We start from the raw sequence: 16,849 nt of genomic DNA on the forward strand, positions 1-16,849 counted from the left end.
TGCACTGAACCTGTCTGCCACAATGTTGTCGATATCTGTGGTGTCAGTGAAATATGTGTTGTGTACTACCTATGGGCATAGAGGATGGCTCCTGACCAGGTTGCTAACATAACTGAAGAAGGCCTCCTGGTCATCTGTAGTGTCACTCTTGATTTCCCTCTCAACGTTGCCCATGTAGTCAGTATGATGGGAAATAGATCCTTACCAGTGCTGCTCAGACATGCCCTCCCTTCAGTGAATGATGCTCTGTCTTGCAGTAGCTTCCATCTTCTGTAATACAATCTGTCTATGGCTGGGGTCCACCAGACAGGATGCTGTCCCTTTGTGGAGAGTGTCTTGGTCATATATGGGATTGCATGATCCATGCATTCTTGGAGATGTCTGTAGAAAGCAATTGTGTAGGGGTCAGCATTGTGGGTTGTATCTGCCACTGGCCCAGTGGGCTGTAAGGATACCATATCACTGTTACAAAGTGTAAAGTTTGTATCTGTAATGTTATGCACTATAGTCATCTGTGCTGGTGGTGAAGGTGGGATATGTATATCCAGGGCAATCAGTGTGTGGTCAGCCCACAGTAGTTGCCGATGTAGGCCATACAGTACCTAGATACAAACCCCCAGAGTGAGGAGGTGCTTCTGACCTGAATTGGTGTTCTGACTGCTGGTGTTTGGTAGTATGTCGTATGGAGTCTGCCAGGTACTGTTGCACAGTTGCTGACCGAGCACTGATACCTGGCCATCTACATGTGTATCCACCAATAGACAGACAGATGCTACATATGTGAGATATGTTGTATCATAACAGTCGAGTAACATGTGTAGTATGTGTGCCAAAGTCTGCTGACATGTATTGCTGATACCAGATTATTTTCTTTCTCAGGTACATGGCCCACCCGCAGAACCCCACCTACTCCACAGCTGAGGATGAGGAGATACACCAGAGCCTGGTGCGGGACTATGCAATACTCTTTTCCCGCACCAGCCAGAATCAGCAGGAGAGGGCTGCACTGTGGCAAGACCTTGTCCGTCGGGTAAATGATATAGGCACGCATAATAGGACATATGAGCAGGTATGACATCACTGCAGTGATTTAATCAGACATGTCTGTCAGCGTGCGTCAGATATCCACAGGCAACAGGTCGCCACTGGTGGTGGGGTGGCTACACATCCCCCACTCACCAGACTGGAGGGACTACTCCTGAGTGTAGTGGCTCCAGTCCACCAGCAACAACAACAGCAGCAGACATGCATCATGATGGAGGCTGGAGCCACACAGCAGCAAGACAGTGAATGCACAGGTAATATGTCATATGTATAGTTGACTGTTGTGTACACTGGTAGTTAATGCATGTGTGAGGTGTGTCCTTGGTTTATAGCTGTCACCATAGTATTTAATGTGCAAGTGTGATATCCTCAATATTAGCTGCTGACCTGTGAAAGGTGACTGTTGTACTCCTGACCTGTATCATACTCAGTAACAATGGCACAGTTGTGCCCACTGACATTAGTTTCTTCATGTCTGCAGGACCCTCTGGTATAACTGCAATGCAGCCTATCCTTGCTGGTGAGTGTGTATTAACAATTCCTGTAATAGTGTTGATAGTAATAGTACTATTTGGCTCACTTAGTAGTGCTCTTTGTATGCATGTAGGTGTGCCTGTGTCTGTGTGTTGATATCACGCATACTGAGTACTGTACAATTGTGTGAAACTGTGTGCATGTGTGCATGTGTGCATGCATGCATGTGTGCATGTGTGCACCTGTGCATGTGTGCAGGTGAGCATGTGTGCACCTGTGCATGTGTGCATCGCTGGTAATGTGTAGACATTGTAAACTGTGTTTCCTGTTTCCTTCCCACAGGTTCTGTTGCTGCTCTGGTGTCATGTAGCAGGGAACCTGAGTCAGGTGCCATGGGTACTGATAATGATGACATCGGTGTAATGGCACAGGAAGGTATGCCAGGGTCCGCCATTGGTCAGCCGATTGACAGTACACAGCTGTCGACCCCATCAATGCGCAGTTATCCTGCCAATACACCCCTTGTCACCACTGTCCCTAGGTGATGGACAGCATACAGTGGGCATTGACCAGGGTAATGTGGTATCTGTGGCACATGCCTCCCCACACAGCAGCCATGGGCATGGCCCAGAGATGGTACCACACAGACAGATGTCCAGGGGTTCTCGTGGGAGCATCCATGGGCGTACTGCCCCTGTCAGACGTGCCCACAGAGGTCTTACAACCTCAGCTATGTTTCGGACTGTCATGCAGGCACAGTCACGTATGGAACGGTACACCAGACAGGGTCTGAGGGAGCTGGCAGCATGTCGCACAGCCATGACTGACAGTATGCGTGACATTGCGGCTGCCATCCGTGATTTCACCGATGTCATAGACAGACGTTGTGGGGACATATTAGACCGGTTCCACAACTACATGTCCATGAGCCAGGGTGATGGTGGGCGGTTGAGGCGTCAACGTGGCCGTATGCCAGCAACAGCAGCAGCTGGCAGTCGGCATGGACGACAACAGGGCCGTGGGTGCCCCCATAGTGCCAGCAGCAGCCCCAGCAATGCTGGGTCTGTGCTGTCATCAGACCGCCCCAGGAGACCACGTGCACGTGGCTCTGGCCAGGCCCGACAGGGATCTGTGTCCAGTCAATGAACACCTGCTTCTGATGACAGTACCCAGTCTGGGTTGGTACCGGATATGGTCCGTAGCACCCCTGCAAGGCACAGGTACCGTGTCCGTGGCCAGAGACACTGATCTGTATGACCTGGCAGGTACAGTCTGTGGCTGTCCACAAACACCAGTATATGGCAGCCATGAGGTGGAACTGTGTGCATCCATACACACATGCAAATTGACAACACCTAGGGCTACCGCATACACGCACACACTGCATCAACATTGCCCCACCTTCTACTGCTGTCCCTCACCAACACACATACACATACATGTCAATTGGTGGTATGGGTGGCTGACTCAGGCATACCAAGTTCACACCCTGTGCATATGATGAAACTGTGCCACCTCCTGCAATCTGTAACAACTGTGCAGGTACAGTACTGTGTGCTGAATTAATTGTGGGTATATCACAGCATGCCTGATGCAGTAAGTGTGTGATTGTCATGTCCTGTTGTCTACACCCATGGTAAGTACCATAGTGTATCATCTGCACATGTTGGCATACTGGTGGTAATGATGTCAACAGTCAGCAGAAGGCTACATACATAGGTAGCACAGGGGATAGGGTAATGAATGTAGTAATACACAATGATGGACATGTAAATTGCAAGTGGCATGTTGCCCACACTAGACTCTGCAATGCAGATGTTTGAGGATGTTGATATGTGTGCAGTACTACACGACTGGTACAGGACACACAGGAGCACCCTAGCACTGCATGCTCACATCTCATACCATGCTAGACAGCCCCAACACACATAACTAACTGTCACAGGAGGGAGAGTCCCCATATATGTCAGGGATACTGTGGTGGCAGGCCAGGGAGCATACATCCTACTAAGTATGGAACCACTGAGTGAAGGCTCAGTGTCTGTTATTTGACATGTGTATTACTGCAGGTATGAGCACATGGGTTTCTATCCAGTTATTGTACATCCTGACAGTACATGTATGTTCTGTACACTTGTGTGCACTGAGACTGGACCCTAGCCATCTGACCCGTGTATTTCCATGTACATGTGCATAGTGCCTGCATATTTGCAGTGTTACCTACTGGAACTGGTACAGCTTGTTTGTTGTACAATGGACTACATGGAGCCCTGTTTACTGTATCTTTGTTTGCATGCATGTTTGCTTGCAATTACCCTGGAATACTGATCACACCTGCAATGCATAGTTATAGAGCTTCTGTGGACTCCTAGTGCCATCTGCATAGCCTACTATATGCATGTCCATGTCCCACTTGACAGGTTGTCACTGTTTGTCCTGTTCACATGTACATTGCCTGTGACACAGTGCATATGACCTGCCTGGCATGTGTCCACATGAGCAGTCATATATGCTACTGCTAACTAATCACAGGCACTACACCTTCACACATTCATCTTCTGTTGAACTACCTGCTTTGCTAGGGACAGCCTGCACCTGTCAACCCTGGCCTTTCAGATATTGGCAAAGGCTCTTGCTACCCCCATAGTGCCTATGTTAGGCAGGGCTCAAATGACAAACCCACCTTCATAGGTATCACAAGGGATAAGACACTAAGAGCAATGCTACCCAACGCCAGATGTCTAAACTTCCAGATGCATGCACCCAAAACACTCCTTGGCATGGAAAACATCGATATTTGTGCAGTAACAGATGCCTGGTTCAGGGCTACTGAGAGCACACCAGCACTACCGGGTGTAACCCGGTTGATTTCTTTGATACAGTCACCAAGGCCATTGCCGAGGGGAAGGTGGTTCACACAGCCTACCTGGACCTTGCAAATGCCTTCACAACAATACCCCACTTGGGCATTCTAGGGAAGCTCACCAGCTTAAATATAAGCCCCTATGTCACTAGATGGATTGCACAGTGGCTCAAGAACAGAACCCACATGGTTAGCATTGCTGGAGCCATGCCAGACCCCATAACAGTTACGGGTTGTGTCCCACAAGGCTCAGTCCTAGGACCCTCTTGTTTGGTATATATTTATTGGAGGTACAGGCCAACACGGATGGACTGTGGCTGTCCAAATATGCAGATGACTGCAAACTGGCCACCATAATCGACTCTCCAGCTGACACAAGCATCTTCCAAAGGGGCATCATAGCAACAGATAACTTGTGCCAGAGCCATGGCCGTCTGCTGAACAGTGTTTAGAAGGGGAATGTGCATCCTGTAGTCTGTTCACCTAGTTGCCAAAAGGGACATTGTCCTCACACACACTAACCCCCCTCAGCCAAAAACACACACTTGCCAATTGCAGGATTCAAACCCCTATTTGACTGTTATGACACTTGAGATGGACGCATTAGCAAAGCACGCTATTTGCATTACTGGGGGCTTTCTCTTCCCCTGCTATACTTATAGAGTGCTGACATTATCAGTGTTTAGAAAAGGGAATGGGCATCCTGTAGTCTGTTCACCTACTTGCCAAAAGGGACATTTCCCTCACACACTAACCCCCCCTCAGACAAACACACACACTTGCCATTCACAGGATTCAACCCCCTACCTAACTATGCTATGACACTTGAGACGGACGCATTAGCAGAGCGCATTATTCACATTACTGGGGTGTTTCTTTTCTCCTGCTGTACTTATAGGGTGCTGACATCATCGGTGTTTAGAAAGGGAATGTGCATCCTGTAGTGTCTTATCCTATTTGCCAAAAGGGACATTTCCCTCACACACACTAACCCCCCTCACACAAACACACACACTTGCCATTCGCTGGATTCAAACCCCTACTTTACTATGTTATGACACTTAAGACGGACGCATTAGCAGAGCATGCTATTCGCATTACTGGGAGGTTTTGTTTCTCCTGCTGTACTTATAGGGTGCTGACATCATCGGTGTTTAGAAAGGGAATGTGCATCCTGTAGTGTCTTATCCTATTTGCCAAAAGGGACATTTCCCTCACACACACAAACCCCCCTCACACAAACACACACACTTGCCATTCGCAGGATTCCAACCCCTACCTAACTATGTTATGACACTTGAGACAGACGCATGAGCGGAGCGTGTTATTTGCATTACTGGGAGGTTTCTTTTCTCCTGCTGTACTTATAGGGTGCTGACATCATCTGTGTTTAGAAAGGGAATGTGCATCCTGTAGTGTCTTTTCCTATTTGCCAAAAGGGACATTTCCCTCACACAGACTTACACACACACCAACCCCACTCACACACACACACACACACTGAGCATTTGCAGGATCTGAAACCCCTACCTAACTATGTCATGACACTTGAGACGGACGCATTAGCAGAGCGCGCTATTCGGATTACTGGGAAGTTTCTTTTCCCCTGCTGTACTTATAGGGTGTTGACATCATCTGTGTTTAGAAAGGGGAATGTGCATCCTGTGGGGAGGCAGACACCAAGCACACTATGGCTAAGCTGTCATTCCCTAGGGCGAACAGCCTAGTGTTGACCTCTACACCATTATGTTTAATTGTCAAATGCACATTATTTGTTGCTGATAGACTGTTTGCATATCTTTATTGCCATAGCATTCCCTGTTTGTATGAACAACTTCTGCATCTGTGGAAGATGTTTGCATATGGGAGGGATCCACTATATCACGTATGTCTATGTAGTCATTTAACTGTGTGCACTGGACAGACTGCTGTACTGTGGTTGGTTCCTGGCATAACACATAACAATACCAGATATGTGTGTCCAACTGCTAAACCAAGATTTGGCCTAAGTGTGTGAGCATGCCCAGTTCAGCCTTCCCATGGCATGTTGACAAAGTGTGTGAGCATGCCCAGTGTGAGCATTCCATATGTTGGACTCTGCAGCCCACCACATTTGTGGATGTGTGTGAACTTCAACAACTATCACCCGTTTATGGTTGTGGGTTGTGTGTCATGTTGTGTAGTTACTGTACAACTGCTTTGTGTGTGAACACAACAGGATTATACTGTGCCTGCAGTGTTTGCATGGGATACTTTGCATACAGTTGTCAACATCCTTTCACACTGACCTAACACTGTAGTACTGTATAGTGTACTGGTAGTACTTTGACTGTGGTGGACAGTATCCTGGGCTTTACTGCTATCACTGCTTTACATTTCGATAGTGGGCACAACAGCCTGGTTGGGGCCAGTAGTGTACATCTGACCATGTTGCATTCTGTTCAGATATGAACTACTTACACCAGGCTTGTCCAACATTGTTAGTGTATTCCACAACATAGGTGTACAATTGCAAACACTAGCGATGTGCCCTAGTCCATGTCTAATGCAAGTTGGAGAGTGTGTTTGTCCTTCAACACACATTGTAAGAGGAGTTTGCCATGACATATGTCATGGTTAGTATACTGTGCCTCTGTCTACCTGTGACATGACAGTGATACCCAGGATAAACCTACCATCTCCCGTCCACCCATCAGGATTCCTACTGGGGAAGATTGATAAGTGACTCTATGGGTAGCCTGTGCTGAGGGTTCACTCATGGGTGGGAGTGGCTTCTGTGTTATGGATCACACAGTACAGCTTGTCCTATGTAAGTCAGTGCTGGGGTTCAGGTCTCTCATGTGCATAGCTCACTGCCATTCAGATTGTACAAGGTGCAGCATGTTTATTGATGCCAGCAACACAGGCAACACATGGCATCTGTGCAGGCTGTTTGATACTCCTGATGAGGTACTGTTGGGGACTTTTCAGTTGATGGAGGTGTCTGCTGAGGTACATCCCACAGGGGCTATTGTAGTCGATTGTACCACTGATGCAGGATGACTGCAGAGGCACAATGACCTCCCCTTATGTAGATCTGACAGCCTTCATGATTAGGTGGGTATATGGTATGTTTCTGTAAACACTACAGCACATGTTTGTCCAATGCAGGATATCTATCACCCTGTGTCCCCAGGTCTCTCATTACATGTTAACTACATAATGGGTTAACACCTATGTGGTAATTGGTGGGCACTTACTGTATATCCACAGGGGTTGACTATACACGTTTCTGCACTTAGCTTGCTGACATGGCTATGGCACCAGTTGTCTGTTTCTATGTGGCCCTTTTGTGGGATGCATGTGTCAGCTGGTGGATCATATGTGGTGAGCAGTTTGTAGTCCTCTGCAAAAATGTTAGGACACAGTCCTTCCATGTTTGTCTGTACCTATGGGACATATATACCAGACGAGGGAGATACGAGGACAAAGCCGTGTGGGATGCCAGTTATATCTGGTTTGTAGTCTGACATGGCTGAAGCATGTCTGACCATGTCTGTTCTGTCCTTGGTCTGGTTTGCAACCCCTCTACTGACATGTGGGTTTATATTTAAGCTGGTGAGCCTATCTATACTGAACATGTAGGGTATTGTATAGAAGCCTTTGCAAGGTCCAGATACACTGTGTGGAGCACATTGCCCTCATCAATGACCTTAATGACTGTTTCAGTTGAGTCAAACATGGTTAGGGGCAGGATCTGCACTTGAGAAGGCCACACTGGGTTGGGTCCGGTGTCAGTAGGTCCCCAACATCCTTATGTCTGTGGTACATGCTGATCCTTTCCATAGCTGTGCAAACTGAGCTTCTCAGGATTCTGGGGTAGTACTGTTCAGTATCCATTCAGGCAACACCTTTGTTGAGAACGACCACTGTTGTTGTACACTGCTCTTTGGGTACATATTCTGTGGTAAGGCTGACATTGAGCAGTAGTGTGGTTTGGCATTCCATTCATCTTAGAGTCCATGTTGCACTAAGCCCAGGACACCATCTCATACCATTGCTGCTGTGTGTTTTGCTTTGGAGATGTTGTCTGTTACCTCAGCATCTGCAATGTCAGGGGGCCAGCAGTCTGCTGGGATAGATATTCTGCATTCGTGGGGGTGGGGGGGTTTGCACTGCACCTGTCAGGATGTATGTTGGCAATATGTGTGTGTGTTTGTGGTATTTGTGTGATTCAGGGCATATCTGTGAATTCCCAACATGGCTCCTACCATCAGTTGTGTAAGCCTTGGGATTATCCTTAGTGTCCTGTACAATTTGTATCTACATAGGTTCATAGGTTCATACTAGGCTATCCACCCTGGGCATTTGTTAGCCTAGCCAGAGTGTGTGTGGCTTTTGAGACCCCTTGCTATGTGGATATTATGGCCATTTATGATTTGCTTTGCTGTGCCTCTGTCTGGACATGACACAGTGAAGACCCCCACTGTAACTCTACAATCATCCATCCACTTGGCAAGATTCCTGTTGAACAGTGTCAGTGAGGGGCTCTGCCTAACATGGAGTGGGATTCTGGTCCAGGGTGTGGGGAGCCTCTGGATTATGTATCTGTCCCACCGGCACATCCTATTTCATTATTTGTTGAGGTTGACATCTCTCACTCTCGAAGCTCAAATGGATATGTGTTTTCTGGGGTGGAGCATGTCCATTACTCCTGTGTTGGGCATGGCCTCCTACAACAGGCATGCAATACCTCTGTGTGGGCAGTATGTGACTGGATTCAGCTGGGGTGTCTACAGCCAGGCAGCATATGACATATATTTGAGACACTTTATCCTCTTGGTGAGGTACCTTTGAGGTCTTTCTAACTGCTGCAGGTGTCAGGTAAGGTAGATCCCATATGAGGCATTGTACTAGATTATGGGTGTGATTAGAGAAAAGTATAGGGGCACAGTGACCTCTGTTGCCGTAGATGTGACTCCTTTCCTGATACGGTGTCAAATGTAGACAGTCTTCCTAGCCACATTGGCAATGTGGGTGTCACATAACAGGTTACTGTCCACTTGTGTCACTAGGTCCCTGGTTACTCCTTCCATACATAATGGTTTACCACCTATGTGGTAATTCGTGGTACCTTGTTTGGTATTTGGTGGGACATTCATACTGTCCAGTGTCTTCAGGACAGTTGGGGGGGGGTTATTGTGTGTGAGAGTGTGGTCTGTAGCATGCTACAGACTGCACAGCAGTCTTGCCTACAGTTAGTTGCACATGGGTGAACTCCACTGCCTTGTGCATTGTCAGTTACCTGGACATATGGGTGTCTGTGCTGCCTATGGATACTCACCCTCCTTTTATTTATTTATTTTATTTATTTGCATTTGTTTAACCAGGATAGTCCATTGGGCTCGAAGAACCCGTTTTCAATGGAGTCCTGGGGAGAAAAGCTCCACATACAGATTAAACAAAGATGAGGATATACATATACATTACATGGGGTTAAACATAGAGAAAAAAAGCTCCACATACAGAATACACAAAGGTGAGGATATACATCTACATTTGATGGGGAAAAACATAGTACAGTTTATCTAATTAAACATGCAGAGATAGCTAAAAAACACAGTTTGTTTTTTTTATATAGAGTTAGAGTAGTATACAGGTAGGCCAAGAGTAATGCTACCTGGTGTTTAGACAGTCAGAAGAGAAAAGATACTAGAGTAAATAGTAGGTTATGAAGGGTGAGAGCAGGAGCATTCCCATGTGGAGGTTAGATAAGAGTGGAGTGATTTTTTAAAGGATGGGAGGCTTGTAATGGTACCTAATAGAGGGAGGAAGGGAGTTCCATAAGCTGCTAATGAGAAGGACAAGAGGTTTTGTCCAGGAGGGTGGAGGGGTCTATGAATTTCTATGAGATTTTGATTGTTTGATCTTAGATGTCTTTGTGTGTGGTGCATTTTAAAGGTAGAAGAGAGTGAGGGGCAGAGGGATGGCTGGAAAATCAGTTTGTGAGCATATGTGAGTTGGGTATATGAGAGGTAGTTGGGTAGTTCTAACCATTTCAGTTTGTGGAGTGGTTCACAGTGGTGTGTTGAGGTTTTGCTAGAAGTGGCAAATTTGGCAATTTTATTGTAACAAGAGGATAGTTTGGTTTTGAGGGAAGATTGTAGGTTAGTAAGAAGGGGTGCTCCATAGAGGGAGGGTAAGAGAAATGTAGTTGAGAGTAATCTTGGTAGCCGAGCTGAGAAAACGATTATGACGGTAGAGCATGCCAAGCTTTTGGTGGGTTTTATTTATGTTTTGTAGTAGATGGGAATGGAATTTAAGCTTATCATCAATTTGGACTCCTAAAAGTTTGGTTTCTGATACAAGCTCAGGGAATGTTATTTTGGCTATAGATGGAGAATGATTTACGATCGATGTTAGTAGTTTTGAGGGAGAAAATATCATGAGTTTGGTTTTAGCAGCATTAAGAGCTAGATGGTTGTCTTTCATCCAATTTTCAGTGGTGGAGAAGGCATCCTGGGTAAGTTTTAGTAGAGTTGGTATGGATGAGGCAGTGCAGATGATTGTGGAATCATCTGCATATTGAATAATATTAGCCTGAGGGATAGCATGATAAAAGTCATTGATGAAAATATTAAAGAGAAGGGGGCCAGAATGGAGCCTTGTGGGACGCCTGTAGGGTATTTAGAAAGGAGGAAGTAGATTTTTCCACTTGACTGCTTGTTGTCTATTGGAGAGATAGCTGTTAAACCAGTTGAGTGAAGTGAGAGAAAGGTTTAGATTAGATAGTTTAGTAAGAAGTAGGTTATGGGAGATAGTATCAAAGGCCTTAGAAAGATCAAGAAGAGTGGTAGATACAATGAGTCCAGAATCTCTAGCTTTGTTCACAGTTTCAAGGAAGGATAGGAGGCTGTCATAGTGCTATGATGGGGTCTGAATCCATGTTGGGTAGGGGTTAGTCGATTGTTGTCCAAGAGGTGGGGAAGGAGTTGAAGGTGGATGCATTTCTCAAGGACTTTAGAAATGGGAGAGGATGGCTATAGGACGAAAATTGGATATGTTAGTATTATTTCCACCTTTATGTAGAGGGATAATGTAAGCTTTTTTCCAGGTTTCAGGGACAAGACCTTCTTGGATAGAGCGATTGATGAGGATACTGATAGGGAGGGCAATAGCATCGGCAGCTATACTGAGATAGTATGAAGGAATGTTGTCAGGGGCATTGGTGCATGGTTTTAATTTTTGTAGGAGTTTTTTTATGGTAGAAGTTGGAGTAGGTTTAATTGAAAAAGGGTGAGGTTGAGGTGGGGGAGAATGAGACAAAGGAGTAGGAGGGGGAGGTTGGTTGTCAGTAGAGGGGGTAGGAGGTGAATTGTGTGTAAAAGAAGAGGTAAGTTTGGAAATAGAGTCAATGAAGAAAGAATTGAATTGGGTAGCAAGATCTATGTCTTTTATGTTTTGTTCCAGGTTTTGGGGCCATGACACATGGTACGTGGTATAACCTGGTAGTGCTGGTGTGCTGTCAGGAGCCTTGCAGCAGGTTTCTGTCACTGCACAGACATCGATGTTCTCTATTCTGGGGATGGCCTTGGGAGCATGCATATTGGGGTGTACACATCTGGCATTGGTCAGCATTTCCCTTATGTTTCTTCCCACTTATGTTTTCTAGGGTGGTGGGTCAGTCTTTTCAGCCTTGCCTACAAAAGGCTCTATGGAGGTGGCAAAGGCCTTATCCAATATTCAGATGCCCAGGGGTAACAGGTGCAGGCCATCCCAAGGACAGCTGTGTGGCTTGTCAAGCATGACATCCCAAGCAGACAGACATTGGATCCCCTTGGAATGACACCAGTAAGTGTGCTACTTGCTATGACTGATTATTCCGTGTTTGTACTGTGGCATTATTCTTGGTAAGGGTAGGATGCTGCGAACGGTGAGTGTCATACCGGCCTGGACTACATAATCGGATAGCTCATCTGTGTCTCTTTACATGTAGTCTAGGGCAGTACATCTCAGGTCATTCACACCAGCATGGACTATGACTGCATCATATTTCTACTTGCTTTGGAGTGACCTACATATTTCTGTTATGTGGCATATTGTGGCAGCCTACAGGCAGCTTACTGTACCCTTTCCCTTGTTCAGTCTGGTGTGCGGGACAGCAGTGTGTCTGACTATGGAGTCACCTATTACAACTGTATCAGGCATGTTGTTTCTCCTTCTGGCCTGTGACTGTTTGGCACACCAGCTTTGTGTGCTATGTGTTGCATGTGCTATGTTTGGAGGCTGTTTCATTGGGTGTCTGCTTTAGAGGCCTCTGTTGGTGTGCTGTGTTTGTGAGTTCTGCCTCCGGGAATGTATTTCTGTGTTTATGTGTTTGGTTTGCAGTTGTGATAGGTCTATGTGGGTATGTGTTTGTGGTGTGTGTGGTTACCTTCTCCTACTGACTTGTTTTGGGAGTACTGAGTTGAGGGAGCTCAGCCTCCAGTTTGGATGGATGGTTGCATCTCTCACATATATTTGTATTTCTTGGGTGGAGTTGGGGGTTGTCTGTGTACTTGGGGCAGGTGTAACATTGCCTCAGGATTCACAGATTCCACTTGTTGTAGCTGGCCTTAGTGGATTGCATGTGTGGACAGATTTTATTGCCATACTACTGATCAGTAATTACTTCATTGTTCATGTTTGCTCTATCATGTAGTAGCTTCCTCATTCTCTTGCATGTTTTGGTTATGGCTGGTGTCCACCATGCCAGATTTAGGCACTGTGTCTTGTTTTAATTTAGGACTGCATAATCCAAGCATTCCTGGCAGTGTTCATGGAATGGCTGTATTACAGGTTCTGAGGTGTGGCCCATATTTTGCACCTGCACGGACCTTTAATGGATTCCACATCAGTTTGGAGGTGTGCAAATATTGCTTAGCACATGTTTTCCACTGTGGTTTTCCGGCCAGGGACTGTGGTCAGGATTTGTATATCCAGTGTGATTACTATATGGTCTGGTTTTACCAGTGAGCAATACACTTCTCATCTTGACATCCCATACCCATGTTGCTGATTATCACATCCAGTATGCTTACCCCTCTTGTGGGGTGGTACGTTGTTCCTGGGCCTTTTGGTTTGTGGATTCGATGAACTTTTGTCCTACACTGTTGCAGCTGGTATAATGCTCCCAGTCTATATGTCTGGGTATTTGCAGTCGCCCAATATAATGTGGTTTGGAGGACTTGATATATTCATGTATTCCAGCATAGGCCGGATGCAGTTCCTGGTGTTGGGCCAGTAGTCTGTAGCAGGCTATAAACTGGGGGGCAGTTTTAGCCACTGTTACTTGAGCATGGCTAGTCCATGCTGCTTTTTGTGGTGGTACCAACATGGGGGTGTGGTTATCCTTGACAATTCTTGCTAGTCACCCTCCTTTTGTAGCTTGTTCCAAGTTTTGAGGCTGTACAGCACAGTATGAGGTGTAACCTAGTAGTGTTAGGGTGCTGTTGTGAGCATTGCCTCAGTTTTCTGTTACAGCACAGTTATCAACATTCTCCATACTGGGTGAGCTTAGACTGCATGCATCTTGCTGTTTCAACTTATCCCTTATCTTATTCTTATCCCTTCTGGTACCTATGGAGATAGGTTTGTGTTTCTCAGGGCACACTGTGCGTGACAACAGCCTTTGCCAGTATCCATACGGCCTGCACTGATAGGTGCACACCAGTCCTAGCAGGTGGTGCATCATGTCATGCTCAGCATGTCATCCCAGACTGGCACACATTGAGTCCCCTTTGAGTAACTGCGATACTTCAGTCAATTGTTGCACTTGATCATCTCGTTGTCATGTTGTGGCATGCTGCTTGTTGAGGGTAGGATGTTAGTCAGGGTCCTCAGGTGTGCATATGGTACTTGGTGTTACATTACTTAACACATAGCATTCAGGCCTCAAGTGGTGCTGCAGGGCTGCCTCTGTCGGATGCGCATATTACACTTCCCTGTACATGTTTGAGAGCAGGTTGTGTCACGTTAGGCATCCCTGTTACTATATGAGTGAGTCAGAGAGGGGTATCATTCCCAAGGTTCCTACTGAGCCAATGTATGTGCTATGCGTTGCCTCTTTGCCAAGGCCAGGGCATACTGGACACGCCTCCTTCTGCCTACTGGGGCAGGCTCAGGTTGTTCCTCCTCCGAGTCACGCTGTGCCTGTGGTGGCCTTGGCAATGGTGGGGGGCTGTTTGGCCCAGCCCTATGCTGGTCCTGCTGCAGCTGTTTTCGCAAGATCATATTATGTAGCATAGCACATACCATGACAATTTGGGTACATGTAGTTGGTGTGTACTGCAAGGCTCCACCAGATGTGTCCAGACACCGGAACCGTGACTTGAGCAGCCCAAACACACGCTCTATTACATTACGTGTTTGTGCGTGTGCCTCATTATGGCGTTCCTGTTCAGGTGTGTGTGCGTTTCTGATGGGTGTCATCAGCCACGGCTCCAGTGCATACCCTGCATCCCCCACTAGGTGTCTGTGTGGGATGTCCCCATTGGCAAATGTCTGGTACAGCTGTGTCAAATGCCAGATGTGGGAATCGTGGTAGCTCCCAGGACAGCCAGCACACACATTCATTATTATGCCCTGGGCATCACACACGACCTGGCAGTTGATGGAGGGAAAGCCCTTGCAGTTGATGTATGCCCTACCCCGCTCACCGGCTGGTGCTTTGATGCGTATGTGCGTGCAGTCTATTGCACCCACTACCTCAGGGTATTCCGCTATTTGCTGGAAGAGACGCATGTTGCTGGCCAATACCTCACGGGCATTGGGGAAGTATACATGATCACCGACATGTGCTGACATGGCATCCAGGAACTGGTGCAGTACCCTGGAAGCTGATGCCTGTGATATCCCCATCATATTGCCAGTTGGTCTCTGGAAGGTACCTGTTGCTAGTATTCTTAGGCCAACACATACCTTGGTTTCCACTGGGATGGGTTCCCCTCTGTTGGTTCTGTGTGTGAGGCATGGCCTGCACAGCTCCACTATTTGCTGCAGGAGGTCTCTGTCCACTCTATAGCGCTCTACTATCTCCAGCTCATGTAACCCGTGGTAGGTGACCCTGGGCCTGTACACTCTTCTCCGTCTCCTCACTGTGGGTTGTCTGGCACCATCTGCATTGTCACCACCCTCAGCAAGTCGCCTATGTCTCATTATGACAGCTATGGCAGCCCCTAACATTTCTGCTCTGAGTTCAGCTTGTCAGTTTTCACTTCTGATAACTTAACTCCTGTCTTGCAGTGTCTCTTGAGAGAAACATTCTGCACTGCTGTTTGCAGAGTTTTAAGTGCTGGGCTGGCCTAGTATTCTGCTTGTGTAATTGCCTGCATCTAATTGTTTTCACCTGCTAGCTCCAGCAGTATTCCCTGCTAACTTCCTACTACATCTGTTGCTTCCTTTTTCCTTTCTGTTTCCTCAGGGTGGAGCCGTGTGCAAACCAGCAGAAACACGCTCACAGTGGCTTACACGCGCGCACACATACTTACACAGTTCAGAATCTGCTTTTTTGATTTTAAACGCATATACGCCCACGCACACGGTGTTAAACATCTCCCAACACGCTCCCACATGCTGAGTCTGCCTTACACGCGCGCACACTGCCTTACTTGCGCTTCATGGTGCGCACACGTGCGCATACACGTCCAGCAAGAAACTTTGGTGTAGGCAACAGTGTACACCTTCCATTTCTTGACTTTCTCATGTTTACTTAGTGGCACACCTCTTTCCTTGATATCTGTCTGACATCTGTCATGTAACTCTAACCTCCAATGAACTGCATCTCTTTCTACCATTCCCCCCTGTGATGTCACCTATCTCCTACTCTGTTCCTCCCCCGTATGTAACTCTTACACTACTCAGAATGTGCTCATTTGCTATGTGACAGTGGAATTCAGTATCCTTACACTCATTTGCATCAGATTGCCTACTAATGCTTAGTTACATCTCTTAGACTCAGCTTCCCCCCTTAGCAACCACTACACGGTGGCCATGTTGGTTTTGCTCTGCTGGCCCCTCCATTGACATGCCATGTATTGCATAAAACCTACATTTGTGGGTTTAAAACCTTCGTTTTTATGTTCTATGCAGCGCAGCCCGTTTGCGCGGGGCTGCGCTGGGTTTAAACATATTTTTAATATATTTGCATGGGGTCACCTTGCCAATGGCCACATATTTGGCCATTGGCATGCTGCCTATCACATATGCACCCTTTATTTGGAGCTGACATGGCTCCATTGCCGTGTTTGCAGAAACGTACTCAGTTGTCAACTGAGTACATTTCTGCAGCTATAACGGCTCTTACACGAGCTGTTTTGGGCTTCCTGGATCGCTAATCAGCCTCATTTGCATGCTATTCGGCTGCAAGTGAGTTGATTAGCTTATCCATGCCCACTCTGTGTAAGAGCCGTTTTAGCTTGACTCTTACACGGACTTTGGGCTGTTCCTGGA

The sequence above is a fragment of the Protopterus annectens genome, chromosome 5.part0, assembly GCF_019279795.1.
Source record: "Protopterus annectens isolate FY-2018-M chromosome 5.part0, PAN1.0, whole genome shotgun sequence".
Lineage (NCBI taxonomy): Eukaryota > Metazoa > Chordata > Ceratodontiformes > Protopteridae > Protopterus > Protopterus annectens.